Here is a 20,413-nt window from a genome sequence, read left to right on the forward strand (position 1 = left end):
AGCTTGCCTCAAAGTCCTTTACAATATCATATTTAATGCACTGCCATGTCAGTGATGATCCTTTCTCTATAAACAAGTGAGTATATACATACAATAGAAAATCAACTGATGTTTGCTGAGTTGCTTCCTTAGTACTACAGTAAATTGTTTCCTTTAATTCATCTCTCATAGATCGCATGGTAACAGTGAGTGATGGAGTGGTGCTCAACAACTGTTTCTCCTGTGGGACAGAAAAGATGCTCATGGCAAACAAATTTTAGTCTTAAGAAAAAAAACTTACAAGGAAAGTTAAGGAAGCAAACCGGGCATTAGATGGGGAGGATTTCGCGGTTTTATCTGGCAAGAGGGCATGGCTTCTTGTGGTAACTATTGACTACATAGTCCCAACAGCCAGATGGAAGCTTGATAGTTGAAACTGTGCAATGCGTAGTTCAGCCTAGGCAAAGGCCTAAGAGAGACTGCACATTATGTAGTATCACTGACCAAGGATGGCAAGTTGGCTCTTGGAACTAGACAATGTGTAGTTGGAGCTAGCTTGGACTACACACTGGGAAACTCTAAAGGCCAAGATTGTGGCTTGAGCCTTAGGATTACATAGTGCCAGCTAGGAAAAGTAAAAACTAGAAAAGGGGAATGCAGATCTGCCCAAGGGAAGTGTGGAAAATGAGAATATCTAAGATATGGTGTGAAGATGCATGAAGATATGACTAGGTGAAGGTAAATTTATGTGAATCAAATGAAACAATTAATCAAATGGAAGGAAAACAAAGTATGTGAGGAAAGTCACCGCAACGATGACCTTTGGTGAAAAACAAGAAAGCATATGTTACACTTGGGAAAGGTAATCTAAAACTTAAAGCAACACTTCTACAAGTTAAGACACCAATAACCATGAAGAGTAATAAGTGAGAAACACTAACATAAGCCAAACAAGAAAAAGTGACAAAAAATAACAAAAGAAAAACTCACCCACAAAAGCGATGATGATAGCACCGAAAGTTCCTTGATCACCTCGGGAATTCTATAGCTCCAATATCGAATGTACAAATGATCTCTAGAAGCGTCGATTAAATAGATTTGGACAAACTAGGGTTTATGATACACATGCCTAAAATCAAGGAAAAATCAACATTTGGCAAAAGTTTCTAAAAATAGTGCAAGTGGCTCCTTCGGGATAATAAAAATAGATCCCTATTTTTTAGGGATTTTCCTTTATCTTTTTTCTTTTCCCAAGGAAATATGCCATGCACACTTCCAGGAAATACTACGCAGTTCTGGGGAATTGGGCAAATTTTCGACTCGGTGCACTCTACGATTTCTGAGCTCAGTGATGGTTGCACAATTTTTGGGCTAAGTGTTGGGATGCCTCCCATACCTATGCAATTTATTAGCTCAAGGCTCACTATTAGTCAAGACTACACAATTCTTGTTGTCAATGTTGCTTGCCCTTAAGGATTGCGCAATTTTTGGGGGCAAACACAAAACTTCTATGAGACAAAGTTGGGAGATCAACTTGTGACTTAGAAGAATCATATAAGTCAACAACCACAAGCAAAAATGAAAACATAAGTCTCAATCGAAGCATGAATATGTGGATCAATGCGATATGAGATGACGTGGATAAGAAGGGAGGCCCCAAAATCAAAGGATAGGAAAAATTTTGGTGGTTGGTTGTAGCTGCTACAACATGTTGGTATGGGTCCAATTTGACAATGTGATGAAAAGCGCCCTACAGGTTGATTCATGATTGACAGGTGGATATAATCTAAAAAAAATTTAAAAAGTGGTCAACAAGAAGCTGAGGGTTGAAATCTTTGGTAAGGGGGTAAGAGCTCCATTTTGGTAGTATCTGGTAAATGAGATTATGAGGTTGTAGCCTCTTGTAGGTGGGTTCCTTCATGTTGGTAAGATTTTGTATCAGTACAAAAATGTAGTGAATATTTTGTTTATATAATAAGAAAGAAGACAAAGACAAAGACAATGACAATGATTGTTTTCTCCCACATTCAATTTCCACCTAAAATCCTAGTTCTTTATGTGTGTTACTTATATACTGTGATTTTTCGAATCTTTATTTCATTCTGAAAAGTTATTTATTTACTGATGGAATAGTTAAATACAATCATCTAATGGAACACATGAAAAAATGGTAAACTGGATATACATTGTCTTCTTTCTCTGGGGTCGCGTACATACACATGTTTCTTTAAGAATAACAGTGTAATTTTTTTTTATATGAAAATAAAAGCTCAAGATAAGTATTCACCCCTCCCTCCTTCCCCTCTCAATATGATTCCCAACACCATAATGAAAAAAATACATTTTCTTTAGTAATCCTTTATGGTAGAAAACCAACCTAGAAGGTGCAAATGCTTTGCTCTCTTTCCTATTTGAAATGGAAATATGTACATATAGAAGAGAAGACAATTTATTTGAGTTTCCTAACACATGTATCTTTTTCATCTACTACATAAAAATAAATAAATCTATTATTTTTTCTCAGTTCAACTCCCAATTTCTTTGCTAGTATGGATCAAGATGCAAGTGACTAGAATGGAACCCGCTCTCCACCTAGTGCCATGGTCTTAACATACACCAATGGAAAACTAGCGGTAGTTTTTGACTTCTTCAAATCTCAAATATAGTTACAAAGTTGAGCCATATGTACCCTTATTCATAGTTAGCACATATCTAGCGCCTCATGAATGATGCACAATTCACTCATACAATGTTTTCTAAACATGGTAGGTCAAATTCTTAAAGAAAGACATTTTGGATAAACTTTGATATTGATGTTATTATTGCACCATTGAAAATTTCATTGAGTGTATAAAAATTCCATGATGTCTAACACTTATGTAAGGGAGGTTTTACCCCGAACAACATCATTTAACAACTCAAATGTGTAGAAATTGAAGGAAATTGGCTACTGTTATTGAAATTGAACTAAACTCAAGAGACTCAAATTTATTCTCCTCAATCTGCGGAAGGGAAAATATACAATAGTAACACATGAAGTCATTCAATCACAATGAACACAATATGTTAACTAGGGAACCCACCTGGGAAAAATCCCTCCTATGTTTGTATTATATCAGATGAGAAAATTGATTTATTACAATGAGAACATCAGTCCTTGAAGCTCAACCTATACTTCAATATTCATCTCCTCCTCATGTGATTTGTCTGAAAAATATTGAGCCTACACTCGCACTTCCTACAATTGCATTATTGCACTCACTCCTATTTGCTTGCACAATTCTAAGGGAACTAGCTCATCATCTACATACCAATTTTTTAGACTCAATAGCATACAATACTAGATAAAATTATGCCTTTTCGCTCCACTCAATTAGAAAATTTGAATTCCATGCATGTATGTGTCTATTTTTAGTTGATTAACTATTTAATTGAGAGATCAGTGAGTTAACATTAATTGATAACTACTCAACTAACCTTAAACTGACTCCAATAATGACTAGAGCTCAGTTAACTAATTTCAACTAACAATAACTCAACTAGGTTACTAGATCTTAGCAATCAACTCATGCACAACTGTACTTCTAGTCTACAAACTTTAATTTACTAACTTAACTAGCTAATTTCAATCCAAGTCATCTTGCAGATGTGGAAAATCAAATTTCTCTATTCAAATAAGGCAGAATCCAAATAGATCTTTTTCTTGGTATAATTTCAACGATCCCTCTTAGCAATAAAATGGTTCTACACAGTCCCAATCCTGCTCCTGTAGAAATGTACTGTAAGCCAAGTCCCTCTCACTATTCTTGTTGCTACTACAAAAATTGCAGCCAAGAAGTATCCAAAATACTCAATCATCTATGTATTTGAGTTGCAACAATCTCTTGAGTCTTTGACTGCTACTAGCCTGCAACTATTTCCTAAGGTCTAACTGCATCAGTTGACATTAATCCTCCTACTAAATATTATCGACCCTTGTAGCAATTGTAATGATCCTTGAGATGAGTATACTTCAATTGTTTCTACTCTCCTATGGACCCTGCCCAAATCTTTGCAACTCTAGAACTAAGGCTCTACATCACCCTACCTCTCTCCTAAATGTATAATTGCATTCATGGTGAAATATTCCTCCAGCTTGTAGATATCTTTGACTCTAAATTCAAATTTTTTCACTTGTCTAGTAGAAACATGCTTCATAAATATTTTCCCTTACCAAAAAACACACCATAACCTTTGTCCTCCAATACAGCTACATAAATCAAAATGTTCTTCATCTCAGGTACATACATAACATCTTTGAGATGAAGATTGGAGCTTGACTCACTGTTAAAGGTGACAACACTAATTCCTTTGGTACTATACCACCCATCATCTTCAAATTCTACGTGAAATTTGTGATCCTTCTCCTATAGGCTACTAAATAATTCCTTATTTCCTCTCATATGATATGAAGCACTAGAATCTAGCTACCATTGAATCCCTCTTTCTGTAATTTCCATGCAAGAAAAGAGGGTAAAATCTAACTTGAATTAAGATTCCAGACCATCTCCTCATACTCCTCCTACAAGCTCCTTGCAATATTTCCTGTAAGGACACTTGGTTGCATAGTGTCCATATTTATGGCAATGAAAACATTTTATTTTGTTGAGGTTCGTCTTCTTACCATTATTCTAGTTGGATTCTGCCTCACCTTGGGCCTTCATGCCTTTGGCCTTCTTTCCATTTCCAACTAGAGCACGCTCTTCTTCATCATCTGCAATGGATGTGACACCATCTCTAGTGTTTCTTATAATCTACTACAGCACCACATCATACCAAAGTCTCTCCCAATATGGTATCTTGTCTCTTCCATTAAATGAATCCTAATAGCTATGCCAGGATTTTAGAAGGAAAAGGAGTGCTAAGCTCACAAGTACTAATGATGGAACATTTTCTTCTACTCCTCCAAGCTCATATTGAGCTTGAGTGAATCTAGATAGGTATTGAAAAATGGTTTCATTTTTCTACATGTGAATGCTCCTAAGTTTATCTCTCAATGTCAATTTCCTAGTATCAATACTACTCTAGAATATAGTTGTGATGGTTTTCCACATTGAAAAAGGACTCGCATTTCAATGCAAGTTTGAAACCATATGATCTTTGACATCCTCTACAATAATCGTCCTAGCTCTTGTTGTGTCTTTATTCAACTAAGCAAGTCCTTGTGAATCTGATGCAACTAGTTTTGGAATATAACTTTGTGTATTTTCCCATACCCCATTGTCATCCAAGAAAACTCCCATTCTATATTTCGAAGCACAAAATTAAAAGTTCCCTCCAATGCATACTCCAAACTCAGTCTCTTCAAGTGCATCTTTCCTACAATAAAGAGAATCTGCACCAAAAAATCTACAAATTGAAATTTCTTTGAGAGAATATCTACAATAAGGTTTCTATGTAGTCTTCTAAATATCTGATACCATGTACAAATTCATATAAAATTTTCTACTACTAATCAGTTCAAAATGAAATCAAGAGACACAAATATCTACTACTTAATCTGCGGAAGGGAAGACATATAATAGAAACACATGCAATCATTCAATCATAATGAACATAATATCTTTACTAGGGAAACCAACTGTGAAAAATCCCTCCTCTGTTTATATTATTGTTGGCATTATGATACAAGTGTTGTCCTTGATGGCAAGATGATATATTATAGTGCAGCAGGTCAGTAGCAAAGAATTGATGATCAAACTACAAAAATGAAGAAAGAAGAGTATATACACAGGTTTATTATATACCAAGTCGCGTACATATGCATGTTATACGCCGGTTCACTATGTACCAAGTCACGTATATACGTAGGTTCGCTATATACCAAGTAGGGTATACACGAAGGTTATACACGCAGGTTCACTATATACAAAGGCGCGTATACACGCGGGATTGCTGATCAAAAGTCGCATATGCATATGCACGCACTCTCATGCATGGAAAAGCGCGTACATGTGGGAAAGCTTATTTTTGGGTCCGTGGCATTTAGACCTATGGTTTTGGTCCTTGGTATTGTGTTTGAAGTGTTGAACCTAGGTATTTGGTCCCTAGTATTGGTTCTCAATGGTTTTGGACCATGGTATTGAGTAAGGCCTATGACTATAAAAGGAGAAGAAGATCATTACGCAAATGCATTCAGAAAGTCTTGAATATCTAATGAAGTATGAGATCTAGTATGCAAGTTATGGGTTCATGATTCCTTGCTTGATCTGAGATAAGGAGGAATCTCACCGGTTGATGGAGAAAGAGATCTAAGGATAGATTGGGATCAAATGGTTTGGAATGAATCTTCTCTATATGGTTTGATTATGCTTATTCTAGATTTGTATACTGATGCATGTAATGTTCTGATCTGGGTATAACTTAAGTTTGAAATACCTGCAACTCATGAATGAATATTTACAGATGTAGACGCTGGTTGACTTTGATAAAAACGCATACATATGCAGGTTATATACATCTAAGTAGCGTATACCATATGAGCTATGATGTTTGAAGTTACAGGTGGTTCTGGTTGTTGATGAGTTCTGATGACTATTTACTAGTGTCAGTATTCTGCATATTCAGATTCGTTGATTATGTTTAGCTTTAGTTTTTGATGGATGAGATCTATAATGGATCAGGATCATAATGTCTTATCTTTATGTGATCTGATGGGCTAGATCTGGTTGCTAACATGTGTATTATCCTTGTATATGTAATGATCTGGGTATGTCTGAAGTCAGGAAGTGCAATGAAGTTATCAGTAAGTAATTGTTAACATATACGATGTTTCACTTTGGTGAAGTTGCATATACAGGCTGGTTCAGCTCTTCCAAGTAGCGTATGCATGATTTCTGATGATATAGTTGGTTCTGAATATTGTTGCAGAGTTCTGTGTTCTGCTCTGTGTTTTGGTGATTACAGTTTGTTGATAGGGTTTCAGTGATTCAGTATTGAGTGATTCAGAGATTGATGATGCTAGTATGATATTGATGGGTCCAGTATCAAAACTGGATGAAACGTGGCCTTTCAGATTATGGTGTTGTGCTTCAAGAGTATCCAGTCTGAAAATTTATGAAATGTGGTACCTGGTGGATGAAAGAGAAGGTTGTAGCCTTTTGTAGGTTGGCACCTATGTACTAGTACATCAGCTAGTACAAGAGCTAAGGGGGTGGTAGCTCCCTTCCAGTAGCAGCTGGAACACGAGTGAAGGTTGGAGCATTCAGTAGGCTGGCACCTATGTACTAGTACATTGGCTAGTACAGGAACTAAGGGGGTTGCAACTCCCTTCCAGGAGAAGCTGGAGAATGAGAGAAGGTTGTAGCCTTCTACAGGTAGAAGCCTGTGTACTGTATAAGACTGCACCAGTACAGAAATATTGTAAAAATAAGTTTCTTAATAAAAGAAGATAGAGAAGACTTGCAACAGGTGGTTTTCACCCACATTTGGTTTCCACCTTAGATCATGGTGTTCATGTGTGCTTCTTGTGTGTGATGATCTGTTCTGTTTTACTGCACCTGCTTACTAATCATATGGTTAATAAAAGTTCTGATGCACTAACTAAATATAAACATTTAATGGATTAACTAAATCATAAGTTTATTGGATATACGCTAGTTGCATTAGACACAGTTGCGTGTACACGCTGGTTCGCTTCACTGAAGTAGCATATATGAATCTGAGTATGGAAATGAAAAAGTTATATTGATTTGATAATACTGATTCACCCCCCCCTCTCAGTATTATTTCGAACAATTGGTATCAGAGCAGGTCCTTTGGTAGAAGCTTGACCGCTTGAAGGAGATCCGTAGATCAATGGGAAAGAAGCTTAAGAAGAGAGCGCCTAAGAAGAAGAAGACATCTCAGAAGAGCTATGACAGTGGGAGAATTGATTGGGGAATATGTGGAAGAAGCACTTCAGATTCATAATCACTTCAGAATGAAGATGAAGAACTAGCAGGTATGAATTTGTTATACTCTGGTGATACATTTATCCATCCATTTGAAGATGATGAAAGTGATAGCGAAACAACTGAATTTGCTCTTATGGGTGAGCAAGAAAGATATCAAATAGAGGTAGAATTTAAAAGGCTTACAGACAAAATTAGAGATCAACAAGATCTATTGAACAAAAGGGAATGTTCCTTCAAAGAAGAAGCTACCAAACTAAAAGCTCAACTAGAGGAAGGAAACAAGGTAAGGAAGTTATTCAAGGACAAGGAAGATCAGTGTCAAAATTTGCAGGATGAAGTGACATCATTAAGAAATGAAGTAAATGAAAGGAGCACAACAATCAAGAAACTCAGAGATAGATCCAGTTACTATGAAAGTCTTGAAGCTACATTCCTCTCGCTAAAAGAAGATCTTGAAGAATCAAATAAGCAGAATAAATAACTACTCCAAGCTCTTGAAAAACAAGAAAACAAATTTCTTGAACTAAGGAATCAGTTGGAAGAAGGAAGAAAAGCTGAAGAAAACATGAAGAAGCAGTATCATGAAAAGGAGGAGCAACATCATGTTGAGGTAAATATTCTAAAAGATAACTTAGAAGAAAAGGATAAGCTCTTACGATTTCAAGATAGTACTATGATCATGGATGATATTCTTAGCAGTCAAAGGTCTTCTGTTATCAAAACTGTCCTTGGTTTTTATGAATCTACTGAAGATGAATCTAGCTCACAAGGAGAGGCAAGGAACTCTAATGAGAAATCTAAAAGAATCAATAAGGAGATGAGAGGACAACCCCATCAATAGCCAAGGAAATAAATTCTTCAAAGAAAATATTTTAGTCCTCCGATGAATAATGTTGAATGTTATGTATGTCATAATATTGGACATGTTGCGGCTAGATGCAGAAGTAGAATGGTTCAATACCATCACACAGAAAGGTCATCACGTTCCAGGTACTTTAAGGGATATTGTTTTTCTTGCAATATGTTTGGTCACAAAACCGTTGATTGCTACAGAAGGAATATGAAACATATGAGATGCTATGAATGTCACAAGCTTGGACATATAGCTAAGGAATGCAGGAACAAAGTACATGCACCATACTGAAAGGAGAAAACATCATCACACTTGAAGATGTGGAAGAAGAAGGAAGTACAGTCACAAAAATGTGGCACAGCACAATGTATAGACACAATAGACTCAGAAGGAGCTGAAAGTGTGAAACTTCAGTATCCTAAATATCATATGCAAGTTTCATAAAGTGAAGTCGCGTATATATGTGAGTTAGACACTACACAGTCGCGTATATGTTAGTTTGAGGAAAAGCAGTGGGACAGACTCATGAAAAAGGGTCTAATATGATTCAGTCCATTATTTGATCTGTTTGACAATGGTTACAATCTGCTGATGATGTGTGAAAATGTCTTGATACTTGTAAGATGTTTTAAAAGTGTTTTTATCCTAAATTAATGATGATTATGCCTTGATACTTCTTGTTGATATATGCATGACCAGATCTGATAGTAAACAAGATGGCATAGGTTCAGGGGGAGCATATGTTTTTAATAATGCATTGTTGGCATTATGGTTAGTAGCCCTTAGTGATGATGCTTATATGGCTAAATGATACATCTTGCTATGATATGGTTATGAGTTGTCCATGACAAAATCTCATATGATTCTTGGGTTTACATAGTTGGTGTTCTGATCAGATTTGTGGATGCATATATGGTGCTTACATGGTGATCTTCATAAGGATAAGGAGAAGTACAAAGCTTGAATACACTTGATGATGAGTCACTCATATGTTGCTATCGTCATATTTATAAATATCATAGAATGCAATTATGATGCAGGATTCCTATATTTCTTGGTGCTCATGTGGATGAGGATTGTTGTTGTTGATGATATCAAGAAGTCTTGACAAATGATCTTGAGCTCAAGATACATAGTGCTGGATACATGAATGTTTACTAAAAGTTGCATTTTTGGAGACATGATGATGATAAGTCCTTACCTATATGATGATACGTTGATACTTACATATGTTGATTGACACAAATGTTCCCATGTGGTGATACTTGGATCATGCAGGTCTTGATGTTGATGAGATGGCTATGTTGTTTTTCACATATGATATAATGTGAATGATTTTGTATGTCATATGCAGAATTTTGTTCAAAAGGATGAGTTGATGCAGACATACCTTGTTGCTGGTCTAGATGTTGTTGTTAGATGATTATGGAGCAGATCATACATTGTGTATGACAGTTTTTGATGACTATCATGATATTATTTAGATGTTTGGTCTCTCTTATAAATGTCATGTAAAGGTCATATCAAGACTCATGATGTAATAGTTTTTCTCTATCTATTCTAGTCATGTGATGAATCCCTTTTGGTCATATGATGTAATTTGTACCCCCTCTATGCATGGGAAGGGTGATGTAATAGTTCAGTCATGTATAAACATTTGGTATCTAGCATATCCCCACTTGGTTGGGTGGATGAGTCAATATTGGTATATCCCCACTAGGTTGGGAGATGGATGTATGTGTGAGTCCTTGGTGATAGGAAGCTCATTTATGATGGAGGCATGTTCTTCTTGTAGAACATCTTTTTGCAAACCTTTCTTACAGTTAGGGGGAGCATGAACGACACACTTCAGCGGAGCAGAGACTTCAGCATGTACTCAGAGGGAGCATGGTCAAATTGGTACACCTTGGTATATAGAAAGGGGGAGCTTATTCAAAGATTTTGGCAGGTACTCAGGGGGAGTATGGACAATAGAATGTTTATCAAGGAAAGAGAATATCTTTGTCCACCCTTTTCCCTTGATGTCAAAGGGGGAGAGTGATTTGGTATTGTTTCCATCAAGTCCAAAGGGGGAGATTGTTGGCATTATGATGCATGTGTTGTACTTGATGGCAACCCACTCGTAGAAGAACAACTCACTTATATATATCTAGATGAATCTACAGAAGAGATATCAGATGTGACAGAAGACATGCGATGTAGGACAGCTTAAAGGAATCAGATGATAGTTCTCAGTATGACAAGTTAGCTTTTCCATCAAGTCCAAAGGGGGAGATTGTTGGCATTATGATACAAGTCTTGTCCTTGATGGCAAGATGACATATTATAGTGCAGCAGGTCAGTAGGAAAGAATTGATGATTAGACTACAAAAATGAGGAAAGAAGAGTTTATACGCAGGTTCACTATATACCAAGTCGCGTACATATGCATGTTATATGCAGGTTCACTATGTACCAAGTCACATATATACGCAGGCTCGCTATATACCAAGTAGGGTATACACACAGGTTATACATGCAGGTTCACTATATACAAAGGCGCGTATACATGCGGCATTGCTGATCAAAAGTCGTGTATGCGTATGCACGCATTTTCATGCACGGAAAAGCGCGTACATGTTTGAAAGCTTATTGTTGGGTCTGTGGTATTTAGACCTACGGTTTTGGTCCTTGGTATTGCGTCCGAAGTGTTGAACCCATGTATTGGGTCCCTAGTATTGGTTCTCAATGGTTTTGGACCATGGCATTGAGTAAGGCCTAAGACTATAAAAGGAGAAGAAGATCATTAGGCAAATGCATTCAGAAATTCTTGAATATATGATGAAGTATGAGATGTAGTATGCAAGTTATGGGTTCATGATGCTTTTCTTGATCTGAGCTAAGGAGGAATCTCACCGGTTGATGGAGAACAAGATCTAAGGATAGATCAGGATCAAATGGTTTGGAATGAATCTTCTCTATATGCTTTGATTATGATTATTCTAGATTTGTATACTAATGCATGTAATGTTCTAATTTGGGTATAACTTAAGTTTGAAATAGTTGCAACTCATGAATGAATATTTACGGATGTATACACTGGTTGACTTTGATAAAAGAGTGTACATATGTAGGTTATATACATCTACGTAGCATATACCATATGAGCTATGATGTTTGAAGTTACAGGTGGTTCTGGTTGTTGATGAGTTTTGATGATTGTTTACTGTTGTCAGTATTCTGCATATTCAGATTGGTTGATTATGTTTAGCTTCAGTTTTTGATGGATGAGATCTATAATGGATCAGGATCATAATGACTTATCTTTATGTGATCTGATGGACTAGAATGGTTGCTAACATATGTATTATCTTTGTATATGCAATGATATGGGTATGTCTGAAGTCAAGAAGTGCAGCAAAGTTATCAGTAAGTAATTGTTGACATATAAGCTGGTTCACTTTCATGAAGTTGTGTATACACGCTGGTTTGGCTCTTCAAAGTACCATATGCATGATTTCTGATGATACAGTTGGTTTTGAATATTGTTGCAGAGTTCTGTGGTCTGCTCTGTGTTCTGGAGATTACAGTTTGTTGACATGGTTTTAGTGATTTAGTATTGAGTGATTCAAAGATTGATGATGCTAGTATGATATTGATGGGTCCAGTATGAAAATTGGATGAAACATGGCCTTTCACATTATGGTGTTGTGCTTTAGGAGTATCCAGTTTGAAATTTTATGAAACGTGGTACTTGGAGGATGAAAGAGAAGGTTGTAGACTTCCCTAGGTTGGCACCTATGTACTAGTACATCAGCTAGTACAAGAGCTAAGGGGGTGGTAGCTTCCTTCCAGTAGCAGCTAGAAAACAAGTGAAGGTTGGGGCATTCAGTAGGCTGGAACCTACGTACTAGTACATCGCCTAGTACAAGAGCTAAGGGGGCTGCAGCTCCCTTCCAGGAGAAGCTAGAGAACAAGAGAAGGTTGTAGCCTTCTGCAGGTAGAAACCTGTGTACTGGAATAATACTGCACCAGTACAGAAATATTTTAAAAAGAAGTTTCTTACTAAAAGAAGATAGAGACAACTTGTAGCAGGTGGTTTTCACCCACATTGGGTTTCCACCTTACATCATGGTGTTCATGTGTGCTTCTTGTGTCTGATGATCTATTCTGTCTTACTGCATCTATTCACTGTTCCTATGGTTAATAAAAGTTTTGATGAACTAACTAGAGATCAACATCTAATGGATTAACTGAATCATAAGTGTACTGGATATATGCTAGTTGCATTAGACACAGTTGCGTGTACACGCAGTTTCCCTTCACTGAAGTAGTGTATATGAATCTGTATGGAAATGAAAAGTTATATTGATATGATGATACTGATTCACCCCCCCCCCCCCCCCCCCACCCTCTCATGCAATTGATCTATTACAATGACAACTTCAATCCTTGAAGCTCAACCTGGACTACAATATTGATCTCCTCCTCGTGAGACTTGTCTGGAAAAGGTTGAGCCTCCACTCAATCTACCTCCACTTGTGTTCCTACACTCACTCCTATTTACTTCTGAAATTATGAGGAAGATAGGGCATCTTTTACTTACCAACTTTGTACACTATATTGTATACAGTAATAAATGAAAATGTGAATTTTACTGCTATGATTTGTACACTATAAAGGTACTAAATTAGATGAAAAAAATATAGTGATTGAATATGAAGAAAAAAAAAAGCAACCTAGGTTTTCTTCATTAAAAGTCCATACCTTACCATCCTATGATTAGTGGATAAGTGGAAGTTGTTGATCATATCTTCAAAGACATGATCTAGAGCATATTTTGGGAGCACAAAATAATAGGTACCTTATGAACTTTTGTATTATGACCTTATCTAACCTAAGAAATGACTAACATTAGGTTCACATTATTTCAACTTGTTTATGAAATGGAGGTATTCACACCAATTAAACATGGGATTATATCTTCAAAAACATGATCCAGAGGATATTTTGGAAGCAAAAAACTAATTTACCTTATGCACTTTGGGATTATGAGCTTATCTAAATGAAATAAAGATTGCCACTATTTTCATAAAATTTCAAATTTTTTATGAAATGGAGTTAGTAAAAAAAATTGAATGTGAGATTCCATATTTAAAACTTGTAATATAACTCTTCCTTGAATCACCTAGAAGGGAATAATATCTATTGCATTTGACCCATATGGATGCAAATGTCAAGAACCAGTGATGGCTAATGAGACTTATAAGAAGTTTGTTAAATGTTAGTATGATACAATTGTTGGACCTCATGTGTAGGATGGAAGGTGAATTGGTTTTTGTCTATGATTAGGATCATGATAACGTAGTTATAGGAAAATTATAACCTCTTTTGGATAGTTCCTACATTGTATAATGGGTGTCAAAAAGAGGGGCCTATAACCTCGTTGAACATGATGGAAATCCACAACCAGAGCCATGGAATTTACTCTATCTCAAAAATGAATTTACATAGGCCATTAATTTTATAAATGTTATATACGTTATCAATTATTTTTGTGTGTGGTGTGCATTTCTATGATCATATCCATATAGAAAATCTTGGTTAGATTTTTATCTTAATTGGTAGTTGATTTTCAAATCCCAACATTGACCTCAATTTATACAGTCTTCATAAGACACAAAAACACTGGTACCCAAGGTGTTTCTTCCACTTCATGGTTGATCTTCTTAACCATAGATGAATTGGGGATTTTATGGGCCATATCTCTAGGTCCTATAACTAGAAAAATTGAGTATGTTATTGTAATTGAGCTATTGTGCAATGCTCTCATTCTCAACTTTTATAGGTTAGCTCCCAAGTTGGGTTGTCAAGTAGTAGTGTTGCAAGTGACTAATGTATATATTTTCTCTAAACATTCAATGGTACATATTCTTGAAATACATTTTTTTTAAATGATTATTAACATATACCAAGAGGTTCTAACAATTAGCTAATTCCTTAATTAGCTATGTTAGATTGGAATTTTCTATACAATTAAGAGTCATACATAAACATGCATGTGTATAATAACATGGGTACAATTTAAGTCACTTACAAAACATACATACAAGTCAAAATATAGAAATATATATGTCAAAGTGTTTTCTATTCCATGATAAAAAAACTAGTTTAATAAACACAATAAGGTTGTTAGGCCCATACAATGGTATTATAAAATCATCAATAGGTATCAACATAAGTAGTCAAAAGGTGGGGTGGAACTATCCTCCAGTCTTGCTAGGATGTTGGATGCTCATGGAAAAATTACCATTTGGTGTTGAAGTTATTAGGAAACATCTTTCATAGTTATTATGTATACAATCATGGTGGTGCCTTTAGGTTCCTCTGCACCTGTTATAGGTTATGTGCACTATTGTTGTTAGTTTCCTCTTCTTATAACACCACATAATACATTCTACCATGTAGAGTTTAGATCCTTGTTGGATTTACTAGGACCAAATATTTGTCATAACCAACATTGCAAGTTAGTTATATTACATCATGAAAAAATATTGTGTACATTTTGAAATAATAGAAAAATAAAAAACTTAAAATAAAACCATCACATAGGTATTTTTGTTACCCAAGTATGCTAAATTCTCACCCTTATCTAATCCAAAATCTAGACCATCTTAGATGTTATTCCTTACCTACATGTAGTCATAAACTAACATAATTGTCTCAATCCTCTAGGTAAAAATAATATGACCAAAAGAAAAACATAGAGCCCCACAACCTATACTAAATATCAAATCTATCGATGAGTTCATACATGGCTTAGAGGTACCAATAAATGGTGTTGACACCTTCACTCTCATGAGAATGATCTTCTCTAATTTCCTCTATTGTGCCCTCACATATTTTATTAGTTATCCCTTCATATTTTCTACGACATCTTTGCACCAACTAAACATGGTAGGATTGAGATGTTATACATAGAAATAAATAAGGCTCGTTAAACACATGTGAGGACAAATGGTTCCTTCCATATGACCGATGTTTAATAGGTTGCTGAAAAGAGTAAGATCGTTAATAGCCTTGAATGGAAGCTTATTGGTACTTTTCATAATACCCGATCAATGATACCATGTTATGTACTCAACATTGACTCTCCACTCCCCAATTCTCCATGTAAGTTCATTGGATCATGCTACGTTGATAGCCTTGTGAGGAAGTAGATGTCCTCTACCTATATTATCAGGACTTGGTCCCCTGAAAAGAAATGTTACCCATCAAGGTCTGAAAGCTCTACCAACCTATAAAGTAAGGAATTTTGGACCACACATTTTAGGTTAGGACATAATTTAGCAATCCAAGTTCTCTTAGAGTATTGAATGTAGCTATATTTTGCATTGTAGTGATATTATTCATTTTTTCTATCTCCTTTTCCATCCAATAATGAAAACCAATTTTACTTGCAAAATGGACAAAAAATTATAGAAAACTTCAAAAAATATAAACATTTGGCTTCAAGAGGGATGGGCATACCCTAGAATGTTTCTAAAGAGTGATTTGGCATGCACAATTAATGTGATAGAATCTAGTTGTGTGACTTTCCTAGTATATGTAATTGAGCATTTGGCACAAGAATTATTTTCTTTCTATAATCCAATTTTTCATCTTAAAAATGACCCTTTTTTAATATCTTTTTGTTTTTCGTAGGAATTTGGGTTTAGAAATAAAACTTTTTACATTATACTTAATAATACAATTTCATTTTACTCAACACATGAGAAATATTTCTTACACATGAAAATTTATGTATATTCCTACCTAGCATTCTCATTATTGACCATCTCTGGTGTGATCATACCTTATGCTTGGTCTGGACAAATTATGACATTAAATGTCTCATTTACGCATCACAACTTGTATGCTAGCTCCTTCCATTCATGCCCACCCAAGAGTAACACCTTGAATACCATTTGATATCCATGTTGCATTGAGTTATAGGCCCATGAGCCCTCCATTATACCCAACATAACTCACATTTGAGCCTCATTCCTCTCTTATAATTTGTATTTTGGCCATAGCCTAGGGCTGTTTCTAAAATTTTCATGTGTTTCATCCATGCACGTGCATGTTGTTTCTTATGTCTACTATGCTATCATTAACGTGATTTGAACTCATGTATTTTCATTGTGGTGTAACATATTTCGGCACACTGGAAATTAAAAATTTTCAGTGTGAAATTTCCATTTCTTTCTGAGTTAAATACTGACGTATATATAAATTTTATGCTTTTGAATGATTTATCTATTTTTTATATACAATAATTTTAATTTTTTATTTTTTTAATCAAAATATAATTATATATTTTTATAAAAATATTTATTTAAAATTAAAATTATATTGTAAAAAATAAAATTTAATCCTAATCATAAGGTAAAATAATAAGCGCACTCAAAGATAAAGGTTGAAGCCTATGGACCACCCCACATTAAACTAATTAAACTCCCCTTATCTTTCATGCCTCGAGGTATGGGTAATTTAATCCAACGTTTAAAAAGTGATTTCAGACCCCCCTTGGCCATTTCCAATTAACATAGGGGGAGGGGTTAGAAAAGTAGTTTTAATTGCAGACTCCCAAACCTATGTATCACCATCTCATGATTTAAGACCCCCAAAGTAGTCTACCTAGGCGGTACAATGGCCCGTTTTCCGTCACCGTCCGGAAAATCGTCCGGCTCCAGCCACCGGGAATGTCTCCGCCCTCCACCACCCTACCCTAACTCTGCCACCCTCCTTCTCTGCTTCTCTGCCACCCTCCCTGGCAACCCTGACATTCCCTGCCAGGGCCTGACAAAAAATCAGATTCGGATCATCAGGGGAATGGGGCCTGACATCCCCTGACAGACTACTCCAATCGGGGACGAGCTATTGCAGATCCGTGTGACAACGGATAGAAATAGAAAGTAGGTTTTCCTGATCCGTGTGACAGCGGATGAGGATCACAAGGTCAACCGTCGATTAGAAGTAGAATTTGGACGGTAGAGATCTGTAGCGCGTAATTGAAATTTAGGCTTCCAGAATTATTAGCGATTCCCTGTACTACATTGCTACAGGCAATGCTGATTTTGGTGTCAACTATTTTAATTTCAATCCTCGCAACCTTCGACTTAACCGGGCCACGCAGTTCACTATCTCCCAGTATGTAGATTTTCTCATCAGCCAGGGCGCTCGCTATATACAGGAAGATTACAATCTGGGGGCGCGGAAAATGCTAGTGGTGGGGCTGTCCATATTGGGTTGTTCGCCTCCAGAGAGGACATACCTAGCTTTTGCAGGAAGGCAATGCAACAAAAGAATAAACGAGGCCTCATACGAGTTCAATCAGAAAAGGGAACCCACACTTGCTAATCTACAGGCCTCTCTCCCTGGCTCTACAATAGTCTACTCAGACATTTATACCATTGCAGTGCAGGCAGTTCAGAATACAGTCTATTATGGATTTCAGGATGTAACAAGAGGCTGCTACGGAACCGGGCTTGCTGAAGTCGGACAACGGTGTCGCCAGGCTGCTCGTCTATCTTGCCCTGATGCGGACCGATTCATATATTAGGATTCTGTACATCCAACACAGAGGATGTATAAAAATATTGCAGACGTAGTTAAGGAGCGAGATATTCCAGCGCTGCTTAATTAGAGAGGCAATGACAATCATGGAATATTTTATTTCTGAGAATAAAGTATGTAACAGTTTTGATATGTATTAGTGGTGCTCAACATTGTTCTTTTGGTAGCAAACAACTGGCTTAATGAAATTTCATTAAGCGGATTCAGCCAAAATGCATGTTCGCTTTTTATTATATACGTAGAGTTTGATTGCTGAAAAAAAAAAAACTCAACGTTGGACGGAGGATGGAGTTTGCCAAAATTGCATTGGTTATTACAATCACTTGGAATACACACCAATGTTCATACGAATCAACTCTGGCTGCTATTCACATTTTTAAAACATATTTCCGAACAAAGGGCAAGTTTTGACATGACGACAACTTTTCAGGACTGTGATCATTGGATATACAATTTATTAGATTTATAATTGAATAAAAAAGTCAAATAAATATTAATATTATTTTTAAATATTTAAATTTAACCTTCAATATTAAATTAAATTATTCATTCAACCTAAACTGTTTTGAATAATCATAATCATATACATGGCTACAATACTTTTTATTTTTCGTTGTTGATTGATTATATGACTAATTCAATGTCTCTCGTCAACATGACCATCACTTATATAACATTCAACATATCTTACATTATGTAATTCAATATTATATTACAGGGCAGTGTTTTAAAGAAATAAACTTAATTGGTAAATTATATTTTTTATTTCGAATAAAAGCTATAATAATTTTAAATAATGATAATTTTATTTTAAGTATTAAATAAAAAAATTATATTATTTAGTATATTTTAAATATTATTGTAGTAAAGAAACCAAAAAAATGATACTTAATATAATATAATGAAAAAATATTTTAAATATCAAATTAATTATTATATTTATTTTCATTTCACAAATTTAGTGTATGGAAAAAGTTGTAAGGTTAAATAATTTCATATTAAAAATAATAAAATAATAATTATATCAAAAATAAATAAATATAATTTATTTAAAATAAAAATATATAAATTAATTTTAAAATAAATTTAAATTTATTGAGTTTAATTAATATATTTTGAAATTATGTTATCAAAATTGTTAAAATATATTATATTTTTTGAAATTTATAATTTTTTTTTATTAAAATCATATTAAAGGGAAAATAACAAAAAAAAAACATTAAGGTGGAGTTGCACAAACAAAATCACACAAAATATTAAGATGAAGTTGTGTCAAAAAAATCACAAAACATTAAGATGAAGTTGCCCAAAACAAACACGAAAAACATTAAGATGAAGTCTGCCAATAAAATCATAAAAAATATTAAGATAAAATTGGGCAAACAAAATATTAATAATGAAAAGTCACAAACCTAAAATCCTTAATACCACAAAATTAATCACGCAATAGAATGGTGAGACTATTTTTTTAAAATTAATTACTTCAATCCATAAGTATGGCTTCACTTTTCAGAATGATAGCTTCACTTTTGTTCTTGTGCATTGAGAATAGGCCTTCCTGCATGTTAGCAACAACATCCAAAATATTCCTGTTCTTTAGAAAACCATGCTGGTCCTGAGATAAATATCTGGAAAAAGTATCCATTATTCTCCCGGCAATAATTTTCGAAATGATCTTAAATGTAATATTGCATAGTGATATAGGCCTAAATTCCTGGAAAGATGTCGGATCCTGAATCTTCGGAATAAGGGCAATCAATGTAGATGATATGAGATGATGAATTTTACCCGATGTCCTTGTTTCCTCAATCCATTAAATTTTTGAAAATTGATTAAAAACTTATAATAGGTGAAGATTTAAATTTCATTTATTTACAAAGGTTTACTAAAATGATTAAAAAAATAATTTCAATTTTTAAAAATCCATTAAAAAAATTATAAATATTTAATTTATTTTAGTAATTTATTTATATAATTTAAAAATGATGTAACGTTTTCTTTTTACACAAGTAATGTACATTATTTCCATTCTTTATAATAAGGACTTACA

The 20,413-nt window shown here is 35.0% G+C and overlaps 1 pseudogene; it reads left to right on the forward strand.

Annotated features, from left to right (window-relative positions):
• Positions 1–18,433, forward strand: part of LOC149196857 (GDSL esterase/lipase At4g26790-like) — a 57,887-nt pseudogene extending 39,454 nt beyond the window's left edge.
• Positions 18,434–20,413: the final 1,980 nt, after the last annotated feature.

This window comes from Pinus tabuliformis, chromosome 2_2 (genome assembly GCF_031772625.1).
Source record: "Pinus tabuliformis cultivar Carrire ecotype Pingquan chromosome 2_2, CPIR1, whole genome shotgun sequence".
NCBI classification, from domain to species: domain Eukaryota; kingdom Viridiplantae; phylum Streptophyta; class Pinopsida; order Pinales; family Pinaceae; genus Pinus; species Pinus tabuliformis.